Here is a 13,938-nt window from a genome sequence, read left to right on the forward strand (position 1 = left end):
GAGAGGGGGACAGAGAGGGAGGGAGAGGGGGACAGAGAGGGAGGGAGACACAGGGACACGGACAGAGGGAGGAGGCTGACACACAGAGGGAGGGAGAGGGGAACAGAGAGGGAGGTAGAGGGGGACAGAGAGGGAGGGAGACACAGGGAGACGGACAGAGGGAGGAGGCTGACACACGGAGGGAGGGAGAGGGGGACAGAGAGGGAGGGAGACACAGGGAGACGGACAGAGGGAGGAGGCTGACACACAGAGGGAGGGAGAGGGGGACAGAGAGGGAGGGAGAGGGGGACAGAGAGGGAGGGAGACACAGGGACACGGACAGAGGGAGGAGGCTGACACACAGAGGGAGGGAGAGGGGAACAGAGAGGGAGGGAGAGGGGGACAGAGAGGGAGGGAGACACAGGGACACGGACAGAGGGAGGAGGCTGACACACAGAGGGAGGGAGAGGGGGACAGAGAGGGATGGAGAGGGGGACAGAGAGGGAGGGAGACACAGGGACACGGACAGAGGGAGGAGGCTGACACACGGTGGGAGGGAGAGGGGGACAGAGAGGGAGGGAGACACAGGGAGACGGACAGAGGGAGGAGGCTGACACACGGAGGGAGGGAGAGGGGGACAGAGAGGGAGGGAGACACAGGGAGACGGACAGAGGGAGGAGGCTGACACACGGAGGGAGGGAGAGGTGGACAGAGAGGGAGGGAGACACAGGGACACGGACAGAGGGAGGAGGCTGACACACAGAGGGAGGGAGAGGGGGACAGAGAGGGAGGGAGACACAGGGAGAGCAAATCAGCCGTGTGGTGTGTGGGAATGTCTGCTCGTCAGCAGGTAGACTGCGTGCATGTAGCCAAGGCTGGCCAGTGCCAGAACCCCCCCTCTTCTCCATGGCAAAACACAGGGCCATGTCACAACCTGTTCACGAGCACAACGACAGCTACCTGCTTTATATAAGTGTGTGGATCCACTCCATGTGCACATGTACAGTGCTACACGGAAGGTGCCAATGCATGGCTCGCCACACCTGCCCACTCCACTGCTGACTGCAGTCACACTTGACGCAGCAAGTAAGACTGTGCCACACATAGTTAAAGGGGCCAAAGTGGTGCCCAAGGGGCACACCCATGCGCAAGTGCACTGTGAGTGGAATGCAAGACAGATCCTAATTCCAAGAGGAAATGTGCCATCTTTGAAACTGATGAAACATGGATGTTGCATGGACCAAAATTAACATTGTCTCTCTCACACACAGGTCAACCTCGTGGTTCACCCCCCAACAATGGGGGGGAAGACTCACAGGACCCGGATCTGCGGGAGCCCGATCCCACCGGCAGCGACGACTCTCACCACTCTGTGGACCACCCGACCAACCTGGCACCTCTGGTGTCCAACCACCTGCAGCACCTGCGTCAGGTACAACGGGGCCAACCACCACCCCCACTCCTGCCACATCCCAGGAGACACCCAGGATCCCTGCCCCACCACCACAAAGCAGCCAGGCTGGCCAGGAGGGACACGGTGTCCCGGGCACCCAGGAGGAGGCAGGCGACAACGCCAATGCCACACCTCAGGGGTCCCGGAGACCCAATGTGCCCACAAGGGCAGGCCAGGTGCAAGTGGGCAGGGGTGGTGGGAGTGGAGGACGGCGGAGGCGCCAGCCTGACCAGTTGGCTGGGGAACCGGTATATTCCCATGTCCGTAACATCCTGGACACATACCGGCAGGACACCACGGGCATGGCGCTGGTTGTGTCCACCCTCAATGAGATCAAGGGGACCCTCGATGAGATCAAGACCCAGCAGGCCCAGCAACATGAGGAGCAACATGCCTGTCTACTGCAACACCAACGGAGGATGGAGGACAGACAGGCTGAGCAAGTGACGGTGTTCCAGGGGATTCACAATACACTCCGTCGGATGGCCGACAACATGGGCAACCCTCCCTGTGCCAGAAGGCGGAGAACATCACCACCCACAGGGAGGGATCAGGAGGAGGAGGAAACATCCGATGGAGCATCCCAAACATCGTCACGGCCTGCTTCTGAGGGTCCCCGCAGGAGGCCGGGTCGTCCACGGAAAGGACCGTGAGGGTCGGCGCTACATCACCATCTCCCAGGACACCTGGCCTGGCACCTGGCCCACTGGAGCAACAGCATCACAGCATCAAGAGACATTCTCTGCCACATGGCCTTGCTGGTCACTGTCTGACCAATGTTGACAAAGACTGTGGCATGGACTCAGAGGATTTCCAATGGCAAGGACACCAACTCTCCTACTGAACTTTGGATTCCAAACTCCTGGAAAGCCCCTCACGTCACTCCCCCTCCCCCCTAAAAATAAAAATCACACCATGAAGAGAAGATGCCTGCTGGTTGCATTATTACCTTACATGTGTCTTGTAAAGTCTAAACATGCCTGAGTTATCTTTTGACTTCAACCATCCACACCCTGGGGCCTGAGTCTGGCACAGGACACACGGGTCACAGTGTATTAGGCAAGACAGACATGGAGCACCATACACACCCGTGATGGGCCCAACCAGCTGAGGGGGTGGCCGCACAACCGTGCTGACAGACACATTGAGTACAGCAACAGTCATGCGCAGAGGTCAGGGATCCAGTCCAGTGTCCTGGGGGGCACCCAGGTATGTGTAGACAGGTGGGAGAACCATGTCCTGCAAGCTTGAGTCCGGTGGATGCAGAGAATGGGGGCCTGGCCAACGTTGGATGCATGGGGATGGCACATGTCACAATACCCACACAGTCATGGACATCATGCCCAATACACAGTCTCAGCCCACACACACAGCTTGCATCTTGCAACTCGACACATAGACACATAGCCACTATCCGGGAAAAGCATGCCAGACATGCTGGATGCACCGTGGCAACACACCAGCATTGACTGAGAAGAGGCACCTTGGAGGCATAGGGACACCTTTATTAGTCATGTTTTCGGGATTGCAGAGGCAACTGAAGTACACATGAACACTTCATGTGGAGTCACATGTGGGTCCAACACTGGCACCCCCCTTCTGCAGCACAAATGCGTGATAGCCATGGAACTGGCACACAATTGTCGGGCACCAGCTAAACACCCACAGCTGCTCACGGAGAGACTGCCATACACCATTGATACGCTGATGTAGAAGTCCCACACCATGTCAAGCCAATGCAAACCGTATGTGTCCGAGGGCAGTGTTACACACATTGATGCCATCATCACAATCCACTATCCCATCACTGATGACTGTCAACCAGTCAGACCATCTATTAAGGTGTACACAGCTGCATGTCGTGTCCCATGGTGATGCTACATGGCTGCAGAGGAACCAAACATCGACAGGGGCAGTGTGCATACATCGTGAACAACTGCCACACCCAATACACCCCTGATGCATCCCTTACCCTAAGGAGACTTCCAAACTTGTCCGTGCGTGTAACGCTGAGTCAGCACACGATGACGTGTCCATGAGGAATAGCAGTGCCACAACAATGCAACCAGCAGACGGCATGCGCAAGTACCTGGGGATGAGAGACACACAAGAAGTCAGCCACAAAAAGCACAGCCACTTGCATGTGCATGTACTCGACACATGTATGGATGACAACATGCTAGTTCACAATTATGACTGGGGCAATACAACCATCACTGCCACCATCACTCCAGTGACACACCCACACACACCTCTGACTCACGTGCCATACATGCAGGTGGAGACACACATCACAACACATGCCACACGTGGAGCAATGTGTGCACACTCAGACACTGGTACTCACCACTAAGCAAAGAAGTCGCGTATGAGCCGAGTCCGGATGTCCTCTTGCGGCTCCACATCCTCCACATCACTAGCCCCATTGCCAAGCCCTTCGTCCTCCACGGGTGGATGGTCCTCGTCATCTTGATCCAGGATGAGTGGCACAGCTTTCTCAACTGCCATGTTGTGCAGCATGCAGCAGACCATGAAGATTTTGCAGACCTTCGCAGGGGCATATGGGAGTGCGCCGCCGGTCTTGTGGAGGCACCTAAATCGGCTCTTCAGCAGGCCAAACGTCCTCTCTATCACTCGCCTTGTCCGGCCATGGGCGGTGTTGTAGCGGAGCTGGGCCGGCGTGATGGGGTTGCGGAGAGGTGTGAGCAGCCATGGCATGTTGGGATAGCCAGCGTCCCCTACATGGGAAGCACATGGACATCGTTAGAACTGGTGAAGCGGTCGTGCTGGTAGGCTATGCAAAATACAGGACAGACAGACTGTACCCACCAACAACACATGCTCGTTCGTTGCGCAGCTGCATCATCATTTCAGGCACCCTGCTACGCCTCATGATGTAGGCATCGTGTGCTGATCCTGGAAAACGAGCACAGACATGTGAAATCACCATGTTGGACAGACACACCACAAGGGCATTGATGGAGTGGTAGTGCTTCCGATTGCGGTACGCTACCTCCCGTGTGTGTGGTGGTACCAAAGCTACATGTGTCCCATCTATGGACCCAATGACATGGGGCATCCCTCCCAGGGCATAGAATCCACGCTTGACCCCAGTCAACTGTTCCGGGGTTGGGAACTTCATGAAGTCATCCAGGTGAATCAACATGGCCTCTAAGAAATCATGCAGCACACGGCAGAACATTCTCCGGGACATGCCACCAACATGAGCTATGGTATTTTGAAAAGTACCCGTGGCTAGAAAATGTAGGGCTGCCATTACCTTCAGCTTGGGTGTCAGTGCCGTAGGATACCTGTGCAGTGGTTGCAGGTGTGGTGACAGTCTCGCCGTCAAATCCAGAATCAACCGTTGGGGGAATCGGTAGCACCGGATACGATCATTCTCCCGCATGGCAGCCAAGTCCGGAATTGCTCGGGGAAGAGGCGGCGCTCTGCAGGAATTTGGAAGTGACACGGAAGAGTGAGTGCCCCACAACAACAAATAATTTGTACTGAGCACATGTTAATCTGTCTATACACATATGCTACATACGGAGTCAGGTATGTGCCACATGCCCTGGACACGTATGGCTGGCAGCTGACACTCCTACCAAGACCCAGCTACACACGGAGATTGAGAACCTCCACATGCCATGCCATGGGATTAGCTGTGTCCCAGTGTAAGTGAACAGCCAGACGCAACACAGGAGTGACATACACCCACACATCAGCAGAAGTAGGATGCCGATTGCAGAGACTGGTAGCGGAACACTAGAGCCACAGGTCACATGACATTACACAAGGACAGCCCACACACCTTGCCATGAAGGTGCACATGTCATGACTCACCACACATACATTGAGAGGATGCAGACATGTCCTTGTCACGCTACTCCGTGTCCCATGCATACATACGCACCTCACATCCGATACCACATGTGGCATGGTGTGCGGAACAGTGTCCAATGTAAATCTACACACATACACATGTTGGTTGCTGCAACAGCTGCAGCTTTTGAGGGTGCTCCAATATCAACCTAATGGGAAGCCCCCACACATACATGACATAGTCACATCGTGCACCGTGGGTAGTGACAAGTCAGGTGTGGTAACCCCTGTACCGGGCATCAGGGGACACTTCCGTGTGTTGGTGTCCATGCCATGCCAGTGACGCTCATCCCAAGTGTGCAGTACGACATGCACACATGTCAAAGGAGTCAAGGGCATGCCTGGCACACATTGCACCGTCACACATTACATCTGTACACATCTCATCATACATCTGGTGCCTTCTCGACTCAGGAGTCATGTTCCACATCACAGCCTGTCACACCTGTGCCCCACACATGTAGTAATGCACAGACAATGCCTTGATGTCCATCCATGGACAAGTATGTCCGCCCTATTCCTTCCTGTGTGCTGCCTGTCACCACTGTGATGTGTGAAAACCGCCGTACTGCTGCTAAGAGGGCCTGTGTACGTTCCAATATCACTATGGGAGTGCTGCCGTATGTGTACCCATCGTGATGGTGAGCGTACAGGCATGTGTACGGTCCGTACCACTACGAGTACGCATACGCAAGAACACCCATAGTGATATGGAGCGTACAGGCGCGTGTACGGCCCTACCACTATGGGTGTCCTCGCTTATGCATACTCGTAGTGGTACGGACCGTACACACGCCTGTACGCTCCCTATCACTACGTGTACGCATACGCGAGAACACCCATAGTGATATGGAGCGTACAGGCGCGTGTACGGCCCGTACCACTATGGGTGTTCTTGCGTATGCGTACTCGTAATGGTACGGACCGTACACACGCCTGTACGCTCCCTATCACTACATGTGCGCATACGCGAGAACACCCATAGTGATATGGAGCGTACAGGCGCGTGTACGGCCCTACCACTATGGGTGTTCTTGCGTATGCGTACTCGTAGTGGTACGGACCGTACACACGCCTGTACGCTCCCTATCACTACGTGTACGCATACGCAAGAACACCCATAGTGATATGGAGCGTACAGGCCCGTGTGCGGCCCGTACCACTATGGGTGTTCTTGCGTATGCGTACTCGTATTGGTACGGACCGTACACACGCCTGTACGTTCCCTATCACTACGTGTACGCATACGCGAGAACACCCATAGTGATATAGAGCATACAGGCGCGTGTACGGCCCGTACCACTACGAGTACGCATACGCGAGGACACCCAGAGTGATAGTGAACGTAGGCACGCGTGTACGGGCCGTTGCTATGCATTTGGGGTGCCCTAGGGCCCCGGAACGCACCGTACCTGTGTGTGAAGCTCCAAATTACATAGGGGACACATGAGGGACAAGTATTAAGGCCTACATGCATGCTGGTTGTCATGGAGACCAAGTTCAAATTTTGAATTTGTTCAGGAAGCTGCACGGCAGAAGTCAGTTGGAATGAATCTACTTTGTTGCAATGTGTTTGTGGGGCTGACATCATGCAGGAGAAAAAAACAGATTGAGAACCCACAGACTGCTAGGTTTGAAGGGATTGGAGGAAACATAGGATGCTAATGTCAGTGACCAATCACTCTGTACTCCTGTGCATGAGATGGGCCAGCAAGGCAGATATAAGGCAGCCAGGTCCCAAGAGGGAGCACTTGCCTGCACATCTCTGTATTCCACGACCCAGCTGCTGCTACTGATTCCCTGGAACCATGTCAAGGGCTGTGGAGAGGTCACAGCCATTCACCCTGGAGGAGAACATGGCTTTGGTGGATGTGATCCTCCCACGGTACCCCATGCTGTATGGGCGACCAGGTTATCAGGTGAGTGCAGTGTCCACTGGCACAGACTGTGTCCCTTTTTAGTGACTGTGACTTCTGCCATTGTGTCCAGGTGTGACACACATGCTATGTACTGTAGGGGGGGTCCCAGGGGGGGAATGCCTGATGTCTCCCAGCAGTGCCCTGAGACAGGAGGGGTGGGGGCCTATCACTCCCAGCAGTGCCCTGAGACAGGAGGGGTGGGGGCCTATCACTCACAGCAGTGCCCTGAGACAGGAGGGGTGTGTGCAGAGTCCTCCCAGCAGTGCCCTGAGACATGAGGGGTGGGGGCCTATCACTCACAGCAGTGCCCTGAGACAGGAGGGGTGTGTGCAGAGTCCTCCCAGCAGTGCCCTGAGACAGGAGGGGTGTGTGCAGAGTCCTCCCAGCAGTGCCCTGAGACAGGAGGGGTGGGGGCCTATCACTCCCAGCAGTGCCCTGAGACAGGAGGGGTGTGTGCAGAGTCCTCCCAGCAGTGCCCTGAGACAGGAGGGGTGGGGGCCTATCACTCACAGCAGTGCCCTGAGACAGGAGGGGTGTGTGCAGAGTCCTCCCAGCAGTGCCCTGAGACAGGAGGGGTGGGGGCCTATCACTCACAGCAGTGCCCTGAGACAGGAGGGGTGTGTGCAGAGTCCTCCCAGCAGTGCCCTGAGACAGGAGGGGTGTGTGCAGAGTCCTCCCAGCAGTGCCCTGAGACAGGAGGGGTGTGTGCAGAGTCCTACCAGCAGTGCCCTGAGACAGTAGGGGTGGGGGCCTATCACTCCCAGCAGTGCCCTGAGACAGGAGGGGTGTGTGCAGAGTTCTCCCAGCAGTGCCCTGAGACAGGAGGGGTGGGGGCCTATCACTCACAGCAGTGCCCTGAGACAGGAGGGGTGTGTGCAGAGTCCTCCCAGCAGTGCCCTGAGACAGGAGGGGTGTGTGCAGAGTACTCCCAGCAGTGCCCTGAGACAGGGGGGGTGTGTGCAGAGTCCTCCCAGCAGTGCCCTGAGACAGGAGGGGTGGGGGCCTATCACTCCCAGCAGTGCCCTGAGACAGGAGGGGTAGGGGCCTATCACTCACAGCAGTGCCCTGAGACAGGAGGGGTGTGTGCAGAGTCCTCCCAGCAGTGCCCTGAGACAGGAGGGGTGTGTGCAGAGTCCTCCCAGCAGTGCCCTGAGACAGGAGGGGTGTGTGCAGAGTCCTCCCAGCAGTGCCCTGAGACAGGAGGGGTGGGGGCCTATCACTCCCAGCAGTGCCCTGAGACAGGAGGGGTGGGGGCCTATCACTCACAGCAGTGCCCTGAGACAGGAGGGGTGTGTGCAGAGTCCTCCCAGCAGTGCCCTGAGACAGGAGGGGTGTGTGCAGAGTCCTCCCAGCAGTACCCTGAGACAGGAGGGGTGTGTGCAGAGTCCTCCCAGCAGTGCCCTGAGACAGGAGGGGTGGGGGCCTATCACTCCCAGCAGTGCCCTGAGACAGGAGGGGTGGGGGCCTATCACTCACAGCCGTGCCCTGAGACAGGAGGGGTGTGTGCAGAGTCCTCCCAGCAGTGCCCTGAGACAGGAGGGGTGGGTGTGATGCACAGTGTGGGCCTGGATCATTGATTGTGTAGTTGCCCTCATTCCACCTGTGTCCTTTCAATGGTACGTACTGCTTTTGGCCTTCCCCCAGAGGATCATGTCCCTATGACAAAGGTGCAATGCGTTGGATGCATACTATGCCTTGTTGTAAACAGCAAATGTGTTCTAATCTGTGTCCCTGTGACATGTGCCAGGTGTATTGATGTAGTGTCACTTGTCCATCCTCACAGGTAGACTCCTCTGCCAAGGAGAAGATATGGCTGGACGCCGTCAGCGCCGTGAGGAGTGCGGATGGTCGGAAGCGGCGCCTGTCCCAGGTGAGGAAACGCTGGCAGGATATCCGGTGCTGGACGCGGAGGATCGCACGGGTCCTGCTGGGGGACTCACCTGAGAGCCATAAGAACCGCGGGCGCCGCCGTCTCTCCAACATCCAGAAACGTGTGCTGGCGGTGGTCTTTCCTGACTTGGACAGGCGCCTACAGGAGATGCAGCAGCCGGAAGGGGGTAGGTACATGTGTGTGTTTGTTGTGTTTCACCAGCATTTGTAAGTGCACTGTTCCATGGATACACTTCCAGGGTTTATGGTGCTGTGCAGATCCTGTTACCCACAGTGTTGCAGGGCTCTCCTGCCTCCCTTCCCCACCTTGCAATGTGTTCCCTGGTCTCTGTGTAGTCACTCCATCACAAAGTTATGTAGCCTGACACCTTCTCCAAGTGTACAATGCCTGCATCATAATGTGTGGGGGTGGTGTGTAACAGGTTTAGTGACCTTGCCTGTGTCCTGTCCAGTTCTGGACTTGTGGGTTCCATGTAAGTTGGCACTAATGCTGATTCCAGACATGGGAGTCAATCTCTCGAGTGCGAGGCCTTCCAGCAGGCATGTCCCATGTGGTGGCCTGTGACATGATGTGCATGATTGTGCGTTACGCATAGTGCAGGGATGTTAGCGTGTGTTGCAGTCATTCCCATTCAGGAGCATGGAGTTGTGTGGCCACTACTGTCCCCAGGGGCATCTTTTCCTAGGTCTCATGTGTGTAATCCGAGAATGTCGACAATCTCTGTGTCTACAGCATAGGTTGTGCTCTGTGCCATTGTCCCCTGGCACCATGTATATTGACGTGAGATGTATTACAAGTGTCCACTGTACAGCCTGACCTGATTTTCCTATTACATACTCACGGTGGCCATTGCCTTTGTGTCTTGTTGCAATCATCTGATGATGCCCATTTGTACATGATAATTTGGACTGCCGCACCTTGGGTAGTTTGTGTGCAATATTGAAGTTTTGCATCCCATGTGTATTTCACCCTGACTAAGAGATGTAAGTGCTTCCTGTGTCTCCACAGATTTGTCTCATGTAGGGGGTGGGTGGTGCGGGCATGGCCTACATGTCAAGACCTGTCATCTCCTTGCTAGGACTGGCCAGTGTGTGATGTTTGTCTGGACATACACTCAAGGTGCATTGTGCCAGTCAGGGTGGGCATGTTATCAGTATTACCTATGCTGCATGTGCCTCTAGTTCCTGGATGTGGTCCCTGCTCATCCCTATTGCCTGCCACGCTGTGTGGTGCAGATGCAGTGCTGGATTGTCCCCAGGGCCTTGCTCCTCAGTCAAAATTCCATGTCATCTCATTTGCTATTGTGTCATGCTCTCCATAGTTTTTCCATGGCATGGTGGGTCACACAACTGTGTCTTGCAGTGCTTACATATGTACCTTGTTTTGTAGTTGTAACTCTTCCTTAGTTTCAGGCTTTGCACTGTGACCTAAGTAGATTTGACTCATGTGACATATGTATACAGGTGTATGATTAATTTCTGTCTCTTCACCCTGCCCACAGCATCGTCGGGGGACACGGAGGGAGACATGGACACAGACGGCGCGGAGGGACCGAGCACCAGTGCCAGCGGTGGCATCCTGCCTGGCACTTCGAGTGGGACAGAGGCGGAGGAGAGTGAACCCGGGGACCTGTCGACTGGCACAACAGAGTATGAAGCTGACGGATCCGAGGATGATCTCTCCGAGTGGGCGGTGGCTGCACCACCATCTGACAGCAGCCCTACATCTCGCACCGCCACCTCCATTGGCATCAGCCGCCTCCCACTTGCTTGTGTCCCTTCCCAACGTGCCCAGTCACCACATGTCTCCTTCCTGCCGGGCACCGCACCCCCTGCCCCTGTCTCCACTGCTGCCGCCAATGCTGAGTCTGTGGACATCCAGCGGCAGTTGCAGATTGGTCAGACTGCGATCCTCAATGTCCTCCATGGCCACAGCCAGGTCCTCAACAACATGGAGGCATACTTGGAGGGCATTCATTCATCGCAGGCTGACCAACGCAACTTGCTGAGGTCCATAGACTCCACACTGACTGCAGCAGTGGGTCTCCTGCAGCGCTACGTCCCACCCCCTACCCCTGCTCCTTCCACACTTCCCACTCCCATGCCTGTCCCACATACACACAGACTTAAGCATGCACCCACCACAACAGACACAGGCACCACACCAGCAGGGAAGGTCCGCCGCACACCTCCTGACACGCACACACAGGGTGAAGTAGGCACACCCACTGGGTCGGGGGCCAAACGTGTGACACGCAGCCAGAGTGGGAGTCTGCATTCCACCCAATCCACTCCCTCCAAATCCCCTCCCCTCAGCTCTCCTGGCCACATCTCCCCCAAAGACTCCTTCATGGCCGCTCTGTCCCTGAGCCCCACAGTGACACCACCCCGCAAGCGGTCAAGGAATTCCACGGTCAGGGTGCTTGAGTCCCCCCCTGTCCACACCCTCCCCCAGTGGCGCTGCGACCCATCCCTCTGACCCCCCCCCTCCTAGGGGCCTGTGGTTCCTTCGGGTGCAGGGGAGTCCCTGGAGGACCTTGCCGAGGTGTGCAGCGCGCTCCTAGAATCCACCTTTGGCCCTGCCCCACCCCCTGTGGTGGAGTCCTCCATCCCTGCACCCACGTCGCCTACCCTTCGCCCTCCTGTCCCTGCGGTGCCTGTTCCTTCCCCCCCACTTGATGCCCTCACCCCTGTGGAAGACAACGGCTTGTAACTGTGCAGGCAAGCTAGGGGACACGCATCCCACTGTGTCCCCCATCCAGCTGTGACTCCTGGACTGCCCTATGGGCTTTGTAAATATTGAACTTACTACATACCAGTTTTTGGATCATGCTGAATAAAGCTATTTATTTTTTGCCCTTGGAACACTCCTGCTTTGCTGACATTGCTGTCGGTGGGGCTGCTTCATGGTTGTGGGTGGTGTTCATGTGTTGGGTGTGTGGGAAATGTAGGAGTGTGCTGCTCATAGGGGGGACCATGGGATCTGTGTGCCATCACACGGTGTTAGCTAGCGTTCTCAATTCATGTAAGCAGTTGCTGCATGTTGCAATTGTCCCAAGGTGTTTTCCTTCCTCTGTCTACCCTGACTTCTTCCCTGCAGGGTGTTCACAATATTTAGCGCCGAGCTGTGTGTACATTAGCTGGGTGTGTGACGGACTCCTTCAACTTTGCACATGCATGCTGAGCCATTCTCCACCTGCATCATTCGTGGCATCCTTGGTAGTCATTGTACTTGTGTATGTGGACTATTGACATGACTTCATGTGTACATGTTTTCTTTTTGGCCCTATGCATGCGTATACTCCCAGCCTCGCACACATGTGGTACATGTACTGCAGGGTCTTTGTGCACCTGACTGACATTTGTGGGCATGGTATCTGTGGCTACTCCACCCTTTGCGTTCCATGGGCACTGCTGGGAGTGTTAGGCACCCACCCCTCCTGTCTCTGGGCACTGCTGGGAGTGTTAGGCACCCACCCCTCCTGTCTCTGGGCACTGCTGGGAGTTATAGGCACCCACCCCTCCTGTGTCAGGGCACTGCTGGGAGGACTCTGCACACACCCCTCCTGTGTCAGGGCACTGCTGGGAGGACTCTGCACCCACCCCTCCTGTCTCAGGGCACTGCTGGGAGGACTCTGCACACACCCCTCCTGTGTCAGGGCACTGCTGGGAGGACTCTGCACCCACCCCTCCTGTCTCAGGGCACTGCTGGGAGGACTCTGCACCCACCCCTCCTGTCTCTGGGCACTGCTGGGAGTGTTAGGCACCCACCCCTCCTGTCTCTGGGCACTGCTGGGAGTGTTAGGCACCCACCCCTCCTGTCTCTGGGCACTGCTGGAAGGACTCTGCACCCACCCCTCCTGTCTCTGGGCACTGCTGGGAGTGTTAGGCACCCACCCCTCCTGTCTCTGGGCACTGCTGGGAGTGTTAGGCACCCACCCCTCCTGTCTCTGGGCACTGCTGGGAGGACTCTGCACCCACCCCTCCTTTCTCTGGGCACTGCTGGGAGTGATAGGCCCCCACCCCTCCTGTCTCAGGGCACTGCTGGGAGTGTTAGGCACCCAGCCCTCCTGTCTCAGGGCACTGCTGGGAGGACTCTGCACCCACCCCTCCTGTCTCAGGGCACTGCTGGGAGGACTCTGCAACCACCCCTCCTGTCTCTGGGCACTGCTGGGAGTGATAGGCCCCCACCCCTCCTGTCTCAGGGCACTGCTGGGAGTGTTAGGCACCCACCCCTCCTGTCTCTGGGCACTGCTGGGAGTGTTAGGCACCCACCCCTCCTGTCTCTGGGCACTGCGGGGAGGACTCTGCACCCACCCCTCCTGTCTCTGGGCACTGCTGGGAGTGATAGGCCCCCACCACTCCTGTCTCTGGGCACTGCTGGGAGTGTTAGGCACACACCCCTCCTGTGTCAGGGCACTGCTGGGAGGACTCTGCACCCACCACTCCTGTCTCTGGGCACTGCTGGGAGTGATAGGCCCCCACCCCTCCTGTCTCAGGGCACTGCTGGGAGTGTTAGGCACCCACCCCTCCTGTCTCTGGGCACTGCTGGGAGGACTCTGCACCCACCCCTCCTGTCTCTGGGCACTGCTGGGAGTTATAGGCACCCACCCCTCCTGTGTCAGGGCACTGCTGGGAGGACTCTGCACACACCCCTCCTGTGTCAGGGCACTGCTGGGAGGACTCTGCACCCACCCCTCCTGTCTCAGGGCACTGCTGGGAGTGATAGGCACCCAACCCTCCTGTCTCTGGGCACTGCTGGGAGGACTCTGCACCCACCCCTCCTGTCTCTGGGCACTGCTGGGAGTGATA

Source organism: Triturus cristatus, chromosome 6 (assembly GCF_964204655.1).
Source record: "Triturus cristatus chromosome 6, aTriCri1.1, whole genome shotgun sequence".
Lineage (NCBI taxonomy): Eukaryota > Metazoa > Chordata > Amphibia > Caudata > Salamandridae > Triturus > Triturus cristatus.